Source organism: Bubalus kerabau, chromosome 8 (genome assembly GCF_029407905.1).
Source record: "Bubalus kerabau isolate K-KA32 ecotype Philippines breed swamp buffalo chromosome 8, PCC_UOA_SB_1v2, whole genome shotgun sequence".
NCBI lineage: Eukaryota > Metazoa > Chordata > Mammalia > Artiodactyla > Bovidae > Bubalus > Bubalus kerabau.
Window position 1 is genome coordinate 11980716 of NC_073631.1, and position 15735 is coordinate 11996450.

The 15735-nt window shown below is 40.9% G+C and overlaps 1 long non-coding RNA gene across 1 annotated transcript in view; it reads right to left on the reverse strand.

The window, feature by feature from the left end:
• Positions 1-15735, reverse strand: part of LOC129658857 (uncharacterized) — a 442729-nt gene that overhangs the window by 393972 nt on the left and 33022 nt on the right. The gene's annotated exons all lie outside the window — the stretch shown is intronic.

Sequence of the window (15735 nt, forward strand, 5' to 3'; positions counted from 1 at the left end):
TTCATAGGCTTTCTTTATACAGGAATCATCATAAAATGTATTTGTGAAGCGTTAATAGAAGAACATTTCCTGTGTCCACTCAATGGCATTCCCAATTTCTACCAAGCCTTTTTTAAAAATAATTTTCTGCATTAAAACACACAAGAATCAATGTTCCTCACTAACAAATAATTCTTTGTTCATCAGTGAACGATGCTACCGAAATGACACGTCAAGAACTGTGTATTTTTCAGCCTACACAGTTTAGAGAATGTTTCAAATAGACAGCATGACTTAAAAGGTTATCCCACCAATCATCCTGAGTTCCCAGACGTTAAGAAAAGGCTGGAGCCAATTCATTCACCTTCAAATAATTGCCAAAATAGAGGGAAAGAATCTTGCTAATCATAAAAGTGAATTCTCATTTGCAGCAACATGAATGGATCTAGAAATTGTCATGCCGAGTCAAGTAAGTGAGACGGAGAAGGAGAAATATCCTATGACATCCCTGATATGTGGAATCTAAAAAAATGATACAAATGAACTTATCAAAAGACACAGACTCACAGACAATGAACTCACAGCTGCAGGGGGTGGGGGAAGGGTGGTGGGAAGGGACAGATAGGGAATTGGGGATGACCATGTACACACTGCTATTTAAAATGGGTAACCAATAAGGTCCTACTCCGCAGCACAGGAACTCTGCTCAGTGTTCTATGGCAGCCTAGATGGAAGGGGAGTTTGGGGAAGAAAGGATACATGTGTGTATATATACATATATGTGTGGCTGAGTCCCTTTGCTGTTCACCTGAAACCATCACAACATTGTTAATCGGTTATACTCCAATACAAAATAAAAAGTTTTTTTAAAAAAAAAAGTAAAATAAATTCTCCTTTTTAAAGGGAGGATGATAATGCTCATCTCCATTATAAAACTAAAGAATTTTGAAATTATTTATAAAGGTCCTCCAAGACCATTCAGAAAAGCAACACTATGTAATTTAAATAGTCTTCCAGTTGTGTGTTACTTTAAAAATTACCCCCGAGGCTCTATATATTGGCCTGCACAGGATTCCCTTCTATTTCCAGTAAAACAAAAGCTGGTCAGTTTCTGCTGCTGCTGTAATTGACACTTCAGTCTTTCTGCCCAGTTAGCACAACTTCCCATGAAAGATATTGAACCTACTTGAAGTTGTCAAAATCCTTTAGAAAATAGGGGTTTTGGTGGAAGCAACCTGCCAATAATATTGAGCGACTTAAATAAGGAAAAATGGCTAAGCAAGGCTGGCCCACATCCAAGCTCTGAACGCACCATCGATGTGGCAGGGCATCCGTTCAAAAGCTCATCTCCTCAGTAGCCGAGGAGCCAAGTTCAAAGTGAATGTTTCAAGGAAGCTAATTTCATGTTTGCGTTTAATCTTCATATTAAAGAAACATCAGACAAGTGGTATTTAGAGAGACTCTAAGGCGAAATCCAAATTCAGGGACTCAAACTATGGCTTGCCTTTCTTGAGAATAGCCATTTGGGAGACTAAACAATAAATACAAAAATATTTGTCCAAAGAACATTAGATTCCTGTCTGCTTTGTGCTTTCAGAAGAAGAAAATGAGAGTGTTCTGTTTCCTGATATACAGTACTAGCCATATTCATTAGTCACTGGAGATGATTCTATTCGATACATCTCTCTTTACGGGCTGTCTGGCTCCCTTTCCCTTCTGGAATTCCAAATGTGCCAGGCTGCCACATTTTCTTCTCATCAAAGTATAAAATATTCCTGGACAGGTGAAATCGTCTCTGTCACATGCCTTTTACTTTGGATATTTATATTTCCTATGTAATTTTAATGTGTCTGCAAATCAAAAGCATCTACTGGAAGCAAAAAGCAGACCTGGGGTTTGCTGATATTCTGTGGTGCCAGGGCTGGGAGGTGTAATTGCATGTGTAAGAATTTCACATCTTTCATATGGGTTGTATGCCATCTGAATCTTACTAAACTGCCAGTGGCCACGATTGAGCCAGATTATTAGGCAGAAAAATTTGACACTGACAACAAAATGACTTTTGTTGAAACAGGCCTTCAGATTGAAATAATGGGGATTATTCTGGAAAAATTCTTGAGCCAAGCTTCTTAATACATACAAGTAATTGAGGAAGCTAAGCCTACTCAACATCCCGCCTTCTCGTCTCTAGGCTCATCCACTGACCAGACTTACAACTCCAGAGAGCCAGTCCAATGAGGCCGCCCAAGGTGGTTGCCCCACTGGCTATACCTCAGGGGAAGCCATGACTCTAGTACAGACTGGAGAAAAGAAAACAGATATTGTTTAACAGGTTTTTCTCAAGTCTTTAGGAAAACGGCAAAAGTAAATGTAACTTTATTCAGCCAAAGAGAGTACCTGAAAATCAAAGGAAGAAAAATGGAGGGTGGACTTTAGCTCTTTACATCTTATCCTTTTCCACAGAGAATTGTGACATTGTACAGATAAGAGTAAAGAAAAGGATAGAGGAAAATTTAAGTAAGGTGCTAAGTTGTGACCAAGACGAAAGAATATAAATTGACCCACCATGGCTGAGCTCCATGCTTCTTCCCAATTGAACCCAAAGAGGAGCAGGATAGTGGTGTGCTTCTCACTCTCAGAGAGTAGGAAACACACTAGTATGCAACTGAAGCAGATATTCTCCTACTACTAATTTTTAAGAAAATTTTATATGAGATCTCTTGCAGGTAATCTAATTTATGTGACAGACAAGATCTTTGATGGCATTGTCAAGGCAAATGTTATAACAGATTTCACAGGGATATTAGTTGGGCTTCTCCAGAAAAAAGATTTAACAGAAGATATATTTCAAGGATTGGCTCATGGGATTACAGAGGCTGGCACATCTGAAATCTGTAGGGCAGCCCAGCAGGCTGGAAACTCAAGGTAGAATTTCTGTTATAGTCTTGGGGTAGATTCCTTTTTTTCCAGCAAACCTCAATTTTTGCTCAAAAAATTTTCAACTAATTGGATGAGCCCACATATACTACCTCAGGTAACCTCCTTTACTTACAGATAAACTGTTTTAAATGTTAATCACATCTACAAATTACCTTTACAGCAACATCTAGACTAGTGTTTGATCAAACAACCTGGTACCATAGCCTAGGCAAGTTGAGACATAAAATGAACCATCGAACAAGGTTATGTTTTTAATAGCATCTCTCATGAAAGTTAAGGGCACATCAGCAGATGGCAAAGCCTGAGAGACAAAAGTAATTTGAGCCATCACCATAAAGAATCATGTAAAGGAAAGCTCCCCTGGAGGGGGGCATGGCAACCCGCTCCAGTATTCTTGCCTGGAGAATCCCATGGACAGAGGAGCCTGGCGGGCTACAGTCCATGGGGTTGCAAAGAGTCGGACACGACTGAGACACTAACATTTTCACTTTCACAAATAAATTATAATACATTCTTACAATGAAATAGTATGCAACCAGTAAATAGCATGATTTCAAATAACATTTAATAACATAAGAAAACATTCCTGATTTAGTAATAAGTAAAAGAAACAGAAATTTAAAATATATACATATATATAATGCATATTAGAATTAAGAATGCATTAATGCATTAAGAATGGGAGGGAATACTCCAAAATTTTAGTAGCAGTATCTCTGAATCACAGAACTATGAGTGATTTTTATTATTTTCTTATATTTTCCATAATTTGTATAAATTATAATCACAAAAAGTCATTAAATACTCACCTTGACTATTTAAGCTCCTACTTGAAGATCCTAACCCTGACTTTTGCCTGAAGGGCCCATCAACCCAGCCATTCTGCAGAGGCCTCATAGCACCTGCCGGCAGAGCCAAGGTTTCCCCCCAGAAGTGACTCTAGATCTACACCAGATGTGAAGAAGCAGTAAACGAAGGTCTTAGAGTTCTTCACCATATATCATCTCCAAAGCTATTGGGTTTAAGTTGTTTTCAAAGCAGGAGTAACTTACGACGGTAAATGAAATTGCCTATGTTGCTCCAAGAAAATGTCTGGCTTTGAGCAGGCTCTAAGGAAGCACCTGGATTATGCAGCTGCTGACTGGGATACAGCAAGGCCACTCAGCCAGATGAGGGCCAACTGAGGTCTAGAATAAATGAGCTCCCTTCCCTATACTCTGAAGGCTCTTCCAGGACAGGAGTAAGAGAGTGGATGGCCTTCTCCCTTTCCACAGACCTATTTTTCTCTCTCCTATGTCGCACTTCAATGGTGTGTACCCCAGGCCACTTTCCAGAGGGAGGAAACCAGAGGAACCCAGGACTGGAGGAACGCAGCCAGACCTTCCAAGAGGACACGGTACTAGGGTTTATATTTTACTCCCTGTCATCCAGACCCTGGCACAGATGGAGGTAGGCAGCCCCCACCAGACCTGGGGCCACTCCCTGGATTTCTTCTGATTCACAGAGTTCTATGGAATCCACATCAGAGTGTGTTAGTCGCTCAGTCGTGTCTGACTCCTTGCAACCCCGTGGACTGTAGCCTGCCAGGCGAGCTCCCACAAAATAACTCTAGCAAGTCACAGCACAACATAAATTGCACCTATCCATCCTCTTGGGTTGAGTTAAACCTTTCCACTAAGCTAGTTCAGCTCAGTTCAGTCACTCAGTCGTGTCCGACTCTTTGCAAACTCACTCAAAATTTCTTTCCCCCTGGTCTGCCACAGTGGTGGGAATTCCCACAGTAAGATTCACACCTCTGGGTAAAGCTCTCCAGGGGGCCCCTGTTAAAATGCAAATGTGTTACTCACAAGATGTAACACATAGGTTCATTAGCATTGCTTACACTTTAGAGAGGCACAAGAAGGAAGCAGAATGGTCTTCAAAAATGACCAAGACTTTAGAATTCCATTTAGGTACATCCCTGGGCTTTCCTTGTGGCTAAGCTGGTAAAGAATCTGCCTGCAGTGCAGGAGACCTGGGTTCAATCCCTGGGTTGGGAAGATACCCTGGAGAAGGGAAAGGCTGCCCACTCCAGTATTCTGGCCTGGAGAATTCCATGTTCTGTATAGTCCATGGGGTCACAAAGAGTCAGACACGACTGAGTGATTTTCACTTCACTCACTGGCAAACCCAATCAAGACAGATCCATGCCAATGACAGATTTCCAGGTGGTTCTTCTTTAATAGAGAGTGACTGTGAGAGAAGGATAAATTTTTTTTTTCCTATAAGCTCTAGCAGCTCTGAAATGTTTGGATATACAAGCTAGCGTAGGGTCTTTTCAAGGAATAAGACATGCCTTTTGCCAATTTGCAATGCTCTCTCTAATGCATTAGCTGCCAGGGACCCCTTTGAGCTCAAGAAGGGCACCCTTGAGAAGTACAGCTCCATTGTGCCAAAGAACAACAATGAAGCAACGTTGGTCACAGTTTTGCTGGCTCACTGGCTGCCCAAAGCATTTCAAAATGTTCTAGGCAGAGGCAGGTCCTACCACAAGCCTTTTAGTTTTGACCATTGATGACTCTGGAGAACAGATCTAATTTTGCCATGAATCAAAGCTATCTTCAGAAAATGTTGAGTGGAATTTGGTTTCCTAACAGGAAATGGTACAAGGAATGGGAGGAGCCTACTGTCTGCCTAAAAGAAGCATGAAGTCTTCTAGACTCCAAGGGCAAAATTAGGCTGCTGCTGCTGCTGCAGCTAAGTCGCTTCAGTCATGTCTGACTCTGTGTGACCCCATAGACAGCAGCCCACCAGGATCCCCCTTCCCTGGGATTCTCCAGGCAAGAACACTGGAGTGGGTTGCCATTTCCTTCTTCAATGCATGAAAGTGAAAAGTGAAAGGAAAGTCACTCAGTTGTGTCCGACTCTTAGCAGCCCCATGGACTGCTGCTAATCTAAATTCTAAATGGGCTTCCCAAGTGGCGCTAGTGATAAAGAACCCGCCTGCTAATGCAGGAGACATAAGAGACTAGGATTCAATCCCTGGGTAGGGAAGATCCCCTGGAGAAGGGCACAGCAACCCACTCCAGTATTCTTGCCTGGAGAACTCCATGGACAGAGGATCCTGGCAGGCTACAGTCCACGGGGTCACAAAGAGTCAGACATGACTGAAGCGACTTAGCACACAAGCAAATTTCTAATAAAACTTTTGGAGGGACTTCCCTGGTCCCTCAGTGGCTAAGACTCTGAGCTCCCAATGCAGGGGGCCAGGGTTCGATCCCTGGTAAGAGAACTAGATCCCACATGCTGCAACTAAAATGTCTTGCATGGCACGATGAAGATCAAAGATCCTGGGTGCCTCAACTAAGACCTGGCACAGCCAAAAACATAAACATTTTTTTTTAATCTTCATGAAGTTTCTTAAAAATAAGCACTATATAAATAAAAGGCATAGAACACCTGATGTCGTAGAGTATATTTTGGACCCTTGTGTAGTTTGCCACACTGATTCTAGACATTCTGTGGATGTGTGTATATTTTGAGCTTGTTATGTCATGAACTTGTTACCTCCTGAAGTCTGTCACTTCCACCAACCCTTTCTTCTTGTCCTGCCATGTGCAGCCTCCTTCTAGAGGCATACTCCAACAAGGTTTCCTTTGTAGTTTTATCTTAGAATAAAATGAGCTTTAAGTCTTTTTTTTCTCAAATGAGAGTATAAAGACTAGTTGTTGTTGTTGTTGTTGTTGTTGTTTTAGCCTCACATATACATAATGCTGCTTATTTCCATCCTTCAAGGCAGCACCTGGGCATCATCCCCCAGACATGCCACACAGAGCCACATTTGGTGGGTAACCCCTACATGACACACTAGAGAGAGGGCTTGCTCTTCTCTGCCCAAGGCACTGGACCATCCTGCCTAATTGGCTACCATGTGTGGGCCTCATTAGAAGAACTTGCAAGTGCTATACATGGTAAAGAATGTATTTCTGATAATATTTCAGTTAGGTTTGGATCAAGGCCAAGAGTCTCTCTGGCAGACTACAGTCACTTTACCAACACTTCACTTTTAGCAAAAAGATCTGTGATAAGAAAATATAAACAAGCCGTATAGGATCAAAAGGTCACATCACCCCACTTCCTCACCCCACTGTTCCACCTCTTTTTAAGTGTGAGGAAATGTTCCCAGGCAATTAGTCATGACCTCTTTCCTATCGCAGTCTTTCTCCTGCTAGTTCTTACTAAGAAAGTTTGCTTTCAAGGGCTTTCGAAATTCAGGGTCAAGTTTTGGAAGATGTTTTTAAAGATATGAATACCAGCACAACTTCATTCAATTTAACACAACAATTCCTCCCTTAACATGGAATATTGTCCTTTTAAAATAAAATTTTATTATTAAAACAATGCTTTATTAATGACGGAAAAGCCTGCATAATATGAATAATAACAATGCCAGACTTAAAATAACTTCTGGGAAAAGAAATAAACATACAGTTTTTGTGTATTATTTTGTTCTGCTGCTGCATATGTTCATGATTTGCCAAAGCCAATGAGAGACAAAAGTGTCAGTTTTTGAGCCTGGCTTGAAATTCTACTTTAGCCAGTAGTAAGTGAGGAGCCATGACCCATATGATTAACGGACTCATAAGAAGTAAAGTTGGACGTTACTTAGAAGACATCTAAACAACTCACTTAGGGTTGAGAAACCCAGGCCCGCAAATGCTTAGAAACAGTCCTACAAGGGGCTCAGCACTGGTGTCAGAGATTGTCCCTTTGGATACTCTCTAGACATATGACCACAGGCAACATATATGACTTCTGTAAGCCTCAGCTTGCTTAACAGTAAGAAGGGGCTATAATCATGCAAGCCGCATATGGGTCATAAAGAATCATCAAGTTAATAAAAATAACACACTTAGTCTGGTACAGAGGAGGAACTGAATAAATATTAGATACACTATTATTGTAAGAGGCAGGGTTGAAGGAAGAATCAGAGAGTCAAGCTGATGGGGGTTTTTGTTTGTTTGATTTCTGATTAGTTTTCTCCAAGAACTGACTATCAATGGAGTAATGGGAACATTTTTTCAGAATATACAGTCCAGACAAATCTGTAGTATACTGTAAAAATTCTGAGGCAAAATGGAACTTCACTAAAAATTAGAGAGATAGTAAGCCTGCAGGTTAAAAGCATGGACTCTTGAGCTGAACAGCCTAGGTTCAAATCCCATTTCTCCTACTTTTTAGCCAAAATTTTTAAGCAACTTACTTAACTGCTCTATGCTCCACTTTCCACCTCCATAAAGGGGATAATAATAGCATCTATCTCACAGGGTTGTTGTGAAAATGAATTAATATTCAGAGATCACTTATCATAGTATCTGTGCATGTACTATAATACATTAGGTATTGTCATTATTATATTACAAGACCATCTTGCAAACCATCCCAGAAAATCACAGATATTTTTATACTGGAAGCACACAAAGAAACTTACAGAAATAATCTTACTTCTAACACCATCCAGAACCACAGATTATACTGAGGCAGCAGCATAAAATCTATTGCTCCAATTCTACTCTTAAAAAGTAATGCAAAGAGTAATTCATTGGAATCTTTTAAATGCTTGATTCTGAAAAGCATTGGGTGACCTAAAGATAACAGTGTGGTAACAGAGTTTGACTCACCCCTACCTTTGAAGACAGTGCTTGTTAACTTCTCTTCGCCCTGAGACTATCTCAGTAAACTGTTGGTAATATAGCAGAGAGGACTTTCTATTTAGCAGAGTTTTAATTCTCTTTTTTGTTTTTGCTATTGTGAAATCATAGCATTTTGAGGGAGTGATACACTACCCCAATCATTTTTCAGATGAGGAAACCGAGATCTAAAAAGGTAAAGTCATGGCCAACATGCAGCTGCTAAATAATGAAGACCAGAGGGGATAATGTTCTAAGAACATTAAACTTCCTTCTCTAGTCATCAGAGAGAGCTCCAACTTCACACTATAAATCTGATTAACTGGATCCATATTTTATAAATAAGGAGCTTAAATTGTAGCCGTATTTCACCCAGTTGAACATCAAATTACTTCAGATGAAAGTAATGTATCTTTTTGGATATCAGACTCTCGCTTAAAAATTTATGTACTTTAAAATTCCTGTTACAGAGAACATAAACAGTACATTGAGTTTGATCAGTCAGTGAAAAATTAATCTCAGGGGGTAAATGTTTCATCTTCCAGGGCATTGGAATAACAAGCAATTTACTAAATTCCATCCTGGTCCTGAAATCATCTGTTTATGTAATTTGTAGCTTACTCCTAGAGACTGGTCACTCCTTGCCACTCCTCACAGGACCACCTCTCTTGAATATAATCATCACAAGAAATCACCATATGTATTCACTGTGATTCAAATATGCAAAATGAAGCTTTTTTTTTTTTTAACCTAATGTTCAGATTAAATTTTATCTCTTAGTTCATGGTACACCATCATTTAACTTCACAGGCCTATACTATGTTATATTAATTTTATTGTTTTCCCCTTAATTTCTCATTATAGCTTCCATTTCCCTTGCTGCTAGAGGCATCCACAAAAATGTTTATAAAACCTAACTATATTTAGGTATGTTTGTGTCTTTGTAAATATGTAATGCTGTTTGTGTTAAAGGTGTTTAATTTATACACTTCTAATTGTGCTATGGGCCTCCCAGGTGGCTCAGTGGTAAAGAAGCTGTCAGCCAATGCAGGAGATGTGGGTTCAGTCCTTGGGTTGGGAAGATCTCCGGGAGAAGGAAACGGCAACCCACTCTAGTACTCCTGCCTGGAAAATCCCATGGACAGATGAGCCTGGCAGGCTACAGTCCACAGGGTTGCAAAGAGTCAGACATGACTGAGTGACTGGGCATGCCACACATGTTGCTTTATGTACGTGTAGACAATTAACTGAGTGGTACATAGAATTCCACTATATATGTATATCCTATAATTCACTAATTCATTCCCCTAGCAATGGATACCTCACTTACCTCCAACTTTCTGCCTTCCCAAATAAACATACTCATACATGTTCCCGTATAGACCTGTGTCAGAGTGGCTCCACAGCATATAGTCAAAGAGTGGGAGTCTTAGTGTATATGACCAAATGTCTCTAAGCACTGCCAGAAAGCTTCCCCAAAGAGCTGTATCACATTAGACCTACGCAACAGGGCAATGGTTTCCCAGCTCCCTCAGCAATAGTTGGTACTACCTGACTTTCTGATGTTCATCTGTCTAATGGCTGGTACAAAGTTTTGGGAGCTATTCTAGTCTACCAGTTCTCTCAAATGTTTGCACCTTCTCCTTTTGGTTCAGGAGGACTTCCAGATCCTATACAGGCCCTGTGCTTAGTCACTCAGTCATGGCCGACTCTTTGCGACCCCATGGACTGTAGCCCGCCAGGCTCCTCTGTCCATGGGATTCTCCAGGCAAGAATACTGGAGTGGGTTGCCATGCCCTCCTCCAGGGCATCTTCCTGACCCAGGGATCGAACCCAGGTCTCCAGCATTGCAGGCTGATTCTTTCCTGTCTGAGCTACCAGGGAAGCCCAAGAATACTGGAGTGGGTAGCCTATCCTTTCTCCAGGGGAACTTCCCAACCCAGGAATCGAACCAGGGTCTCCTGCATCACAGGTGAGTCTTTACCAGCTGAGCTACCAGTGAAGGCCCTATACAGGCCCTGGGCAACCTGAAATACTATCTCAGAACCATCTATGCCGACTCTTCCCTCACAATCCGGCTCTACTGTTTCCACATCACAGAGGGCCAGGCTGACCTCAGAACTTCTCTTAAAGGCTTTCATTCTCCCCTCAGGAGAGAGGGGAATTCCAGGTTCTCCTAAAACTTTTCTGGATGTTTCTACCCACTCTATGGGAGTTTTCATGCATGGAGCCCATACACAAATGCTGACTTCTTGCCTTCTCCCTCCTTCCTTCTCTCCCTTCCTTCCTTCTCTCCCTTCCTTCCTTCTCTCCCTTCCTTCCTTCTTTCCTTTATCTCTTCTTTCCTGCCTCCTATAATTTGAAGTTTTCAATGTCTCTCTTTCAACTGACAAGACTGATCTCCCTTTTTTATCCTCTCCATTCCCTAGGTGACATTCTCCCTGTTCTCTGGGCAATAATGGAGGAAAGGCAATGGAAGGGGAACTATATGACTACAAGGGGAAAATATGTGGGAGAATTTTGAAAAGTATTGTCTGCATGCAGTTATCATTCCATATCAATAACACTTTAACCATTCCAAAGTACTTTTTCATAACATTCAACATCCTTCTGCTCCACCATCTTGGATACCTGATTGAGATAGGGAAGTTGTCACTATTTATAGACAAAGCTAGAAACCAAGGTTGAGAACGGTGAGAGATTTTTGTGCAGTAATAGGATAGATGGCCCCCAGATACACTATTTTAGAGGAATTAATAAATCTCATATAATTTTTTCCCTAAGTACATTGGAAAACCTTTTTAGAGTAGCAAAAATCTCCCCATTTTGTCTTTTGTAGATCTGGTCATCTGAGCCAAAAGGAAATTCTGACTCAAAAATGAAAATTGTTTTGTGTCTGCTTGGCAGCAAGAATTTGTGGTTGCTCTTAAGCATTTGCAAGAACCTCTGGTTCTTATTCCTTGATCAGCAATTCTTTCATAATTAAAATTTTAAAATATTCTAAAATATGATCACCACTGTTATATTTAGACCCAAACTGGAAACTCTTCATTTTTTAAGTCTATATTGTACTTACTAAATTATGTCTTGGCCTGACAAAGATTGTAGACTTATTAGCTTGGTGGAATAATCATTTTAAATGACTAATTCTTTGAGTATGGACCCACATACTTAAAGAATTATTTTTTATTTTATTTTATTAGTTTATTTTAATTAAATAATTGTGCCCAGGTTTCATAATTTTATCTTCAAATTTTTACTTTTTAAAATCTGGAAAAACAACACATTTTCCACCTATTTCTATAATAATTTTCGAAGTTAAGCCCCTTCAGAGGACACTTTGTGTTACATCACGAGCAAGCATGTTCTGCCAGGTGTTTCATCTCTGCTTGAAGGGAAGCAGACCGGGTTAGTGAAGAGAGACAGACCTGCTTATAAATCCTAGTTTTCTACAACCTACCAATTATGTGGCTTTGGACAACTGACTTAAATCCAAACTAGTTTTCTCATTTATAGTAAGGGAATAATAATCCTTATGCTGAAGGGTTAATGCAAAGATTCAATGAAATCACATTATGTACAATGCCTAGCATGTTGTAAGCACTAAGAAAGCAGTTTTCTTATTTCTTCTTTCCTTAGAAAAAAATAAAATCATCATGAATACCATTGGTTGTACTCCAGAAAACTTGCAGTAAAAATGTTAAAGACAATATTTCACTTATGAAGCGAACAACACAAACAGGCATTTGTGTGTCTTGTAGTCAAAATATATGTCTTGGTTTTGCCCTCTGCACACAGTAGGGACCTCATATGCTGGAGGAAGAGGCATGAATAAATGAATGAAAGCTCTATGTGAGCCTAAAGTATAAGCAATTAATACACCACCCCATGCATGCTGTCACGTCCAACTCTTTGCAATCCCAGGAAGGAATACTGGAGAGGGTTGCCATTTCCTGCTCCCCTGCTCCAAGGGATCTTCTTGACCCAGGAATCAAATCTACATCTCTGGCATCCCCTGCATTGGCAGGTAGATTCTTTACCACTAGCGAATGTCATGTGGAAGAATTGTTTTGATTAAACAAAACTGTATTTGGGGCACAGCCTCATTCCCCTCTACTCTCTGGGTATTTCTCACCTACATGAAGTACCCTCTGCAGTCAGGGAGAATGTCTCATATGAATGAGATATCTAGAGAGTAAAGAAACACGAGGGGAAACTAGGCCTGTATTGTGTTTTTAACACAGATGTTGTTTCTTGTTGGGCTGAGAACTACCACTTTAGAATTATCCAAAAGGGCAAAACTCAAAGACTTCATGTAAACCTCATGCATTGTGGCCTTCCCTTAAGCAAACATATTAAAATGTTTCAGAATTGCTTTTGTCCACAACTTACACAATGAAACCTCTCTAGGGGGAAAGAAAATTCGTACTCTCTTTATATTGAGTTGTCCAAACAATGACATCTCACTTTTATTCCAAGAAAATAGGAACAGCCAAATTCAGGATAATAGTTAAGCAAAATAAAAGCTTCCCTCAACAACTGACCACATCCCTGCCCTGCTGCACAGCACGGGCCCAAGAAGCAAGACAACAAAGACTTAGCTGGTTTTAAAACAGCGTGTAGCAACACTGGTGACTCGGATGGAAAAGAATCTTCCCGCAGGGCAGGAGACTGGGGTTCGACCCCTGGGTCAGAAGGTCACCTGGAGAAGGGAATGGCAACCCACTCCAGTATTCTTGGCTGGAGAATCCCACGGACAGAGGAGTCTGGCAGGCTCTAGTCATGGAGTCACAAAGAGTCAGACACAACTGGGCGACTACCACTTTACCCTTATAGTAACACTTGACAAACCTAGAGAGTGTATAACAAAGCAGAGACATCACTTTCCTGACAAAAGTTCATAGAGTCAAAGCTATGGTTTTCCCAGTAGTCATGTGCGGATGTGAGAGTTGGACGATAAAGAAGTCTGAGCACCGAAAAAATGATGCTTTCGAATTGTGGAGTTGGAGAAGACTCTTGAGAGTCACTCGGACTGCAAGGAGATCAAACCAGTCAATCCTAAAGGAAATCAACCCTGAATATTCATTGGAAAGACTGATGTTGAAGCTGAAGCTCCAATACTTTGGCCACCTGATCTGAAGAGCCAACTTATTAGAAAAGACTGATGCTGGGAAAGATTGAGGGCGGGAGGAGAAGGGGATGACATGAGGTGGTTGGATGGCATCACCAACTCAATGGACATGAGTTTGAGCAAACTCAAGGGACAGGGAAGCCTGGCATGCTGCACTCCATGGGGTCACAAAGAGTCAGATGCAACTAAATGACTAAACAACAACAAAAAATGGCAACTTAAGACTTCATCTTTTCCAGCCCAGAAAGCAGTTGGCAGGAAAGGCAAGCCAAGCCCAATATACCTAGTCAAACACAAAGTCTTTCTTGGAGGTCTTTAGAATAGAGAACATTCTCTAAGGCCCCCTGGGGAACCCTACTGAAAACGATGAGACATAAATCCTATTTTCAGAACACTCCCCATTTTCCCCATTGGGCTCTATTCTCTCAATATCTTAGCTCTAAGCAGGGCATAAGCAGCTTACTAATAAACTTTCCTGGAAAACCCATAGATTATCAACCAAACTGAGACTGAGCTGTACCACAGCTACACGGCAATATATTAAGTGACACCTGATGAACTATGCTTCCCTCTTACATACGAGCCAATTTAGACCCAGGAGATCACTGAGTTTATAACAAGTGTAGTGAGTAGGAAGAGAAAAAAGGCCAAGATCCAAAAGGGTGTTAGGACAGGGTGGCTGAGGTGGCTGGAAAGTATAAGTCAATAAAATTATGGAGTGATAATGGATGAGAAAGAAAAGGCAAGAGATTAAAGGATATTTTCATAGTGATTATGCCTGAGGAAAGGAATCTCCCTTTAAGTAAGAGTTTGCAAATGTATTATTTTCAGTCCAAAAAGAAAGAAAATCTTCACAATAGCTCTTATTTATTATTCGCTACCACGTGACAGGTGCTGTTTCAAAATGCATTACATAGATAGTCGTCCCTCATTTCCACAGGGGATTAATTCCCCACAGATCCTCAAATCTGTGGATGCTCAAGTCCCTTGTAAAAAATTGTATAATGGTGGGCCCTCCACTTCAGCGGACGTGGAACCTGCAAACAGGAGAGCCAACTGTATGAACTTGCTTAATCCCCACAACTACCCTGGCGTGGTTGTTATTTATTATCATCCTGCCCCCTTTTCCGAGGAGGAAAGTAAGGTGCAAAGAATTAAAGTCACACAGCTAGTGGATGGCAGAGCCAAGAGAAAAGCTCAGAGAGTCAAGCTCAGAGGCACTCACTTCACTACTCCACACACGGCCTTTCAACAGAGGAATCCAGGGGCCTATAATTCTTGGCTTAGCCCATATATTAATAGCTCATGCTTGTGACTGGGTCTCTTGGTTACCACTAGGAAGCGAGACCCCAGGGTAGCATGGTGGTCCTCTCTAACCTCTCAGCTTCTGAACATCACCCCATCACCACACACAGTTGGAAACAAGCTCTCTTTCAGGCCAGAGAGAGTAGAAGGTATGGTGTATGAAAGGGTCCTATTTGGTCCTTTCTGTTTGACCCCCTGTTAAGTCCCCATAAAGCTTCCTGGTAAAAGAAAAGCTTCCTTAATAAGAAATTCCCCATGAGGGCAAACCTGTCATTCTCTCAGGCCAGATTGTCATGGAAACTTTTATAAAGAGGAGCCCAACACTCAAGTCTTCAGGCTGCAAAAGAATCCATGCAGTTGTTCTTTTGTAAAATTATACAGATTTATTCATTGCAACAAGTGAGGCAATGACACAAGTTCCTTTAACTGATGAACGGGAATTGGAACCTAATGAGAGGAACGGTCAGAAATCCATTTGTCAAATCTTGTGCCACTCAGCTAGCCCTCATATGCAGTCCTCAAACAACACAAATGATGCATTCTAAAAACAATGATCACCAGATCAGATTTACAAAGTAATTGTGAACTGAATAAAATGCATTGCTCTCTAAAATAATACTCACATGTCTTAGTGTAAATAGTAACATGGTCTTTTCTTCTAAAGCAGGAGGTCAGCAAACTACAGCCCTTGGGCCAAATTTGGCTCATTGC